We start from the raw sequence: 214 nt of genomic DNA, 5'->3' as shown, positions 1-214 counted from the left end.
GCCGCCTTACCCTTTCTCCTCCTTCCCTCTCGAGTCCTTTCTTCCAAGCTTCTGTCAGTCCCTTGCGTCTCGGGACAACGTCTTATAAAGGGGAGGGAAGAAGGCCGAGGAAAAGATGTAGAATGCCAACACGGGCTTCGGGGATATAAGAAATGCATATTGGTACGAGGGAGAAGGAGGTGTGAGAGGGAAAGAGTGAGAAAGGGAAAGGGAA

This window comes from Penaeus monodon, chromosome 20 (genome assembly GCF_015228065.2).
Source record: "Penaeus monodon isolate SGIC_2016 chromosome 20, NSTDA_Pmon_1, whole genome shotgun sequence".
In the NCBI taxonomy this organism is placed as follows: Eukaryota; Metazoa; Arthropoda; class Malacostraca; order Decapoda; family Penaeidae; genus Penaeus; species Penaeus monodon.
The sequence above is the reverse complement of the archived record's forward strand: the minus strand, read 5'-3'. Positions refer to the sequence as shown.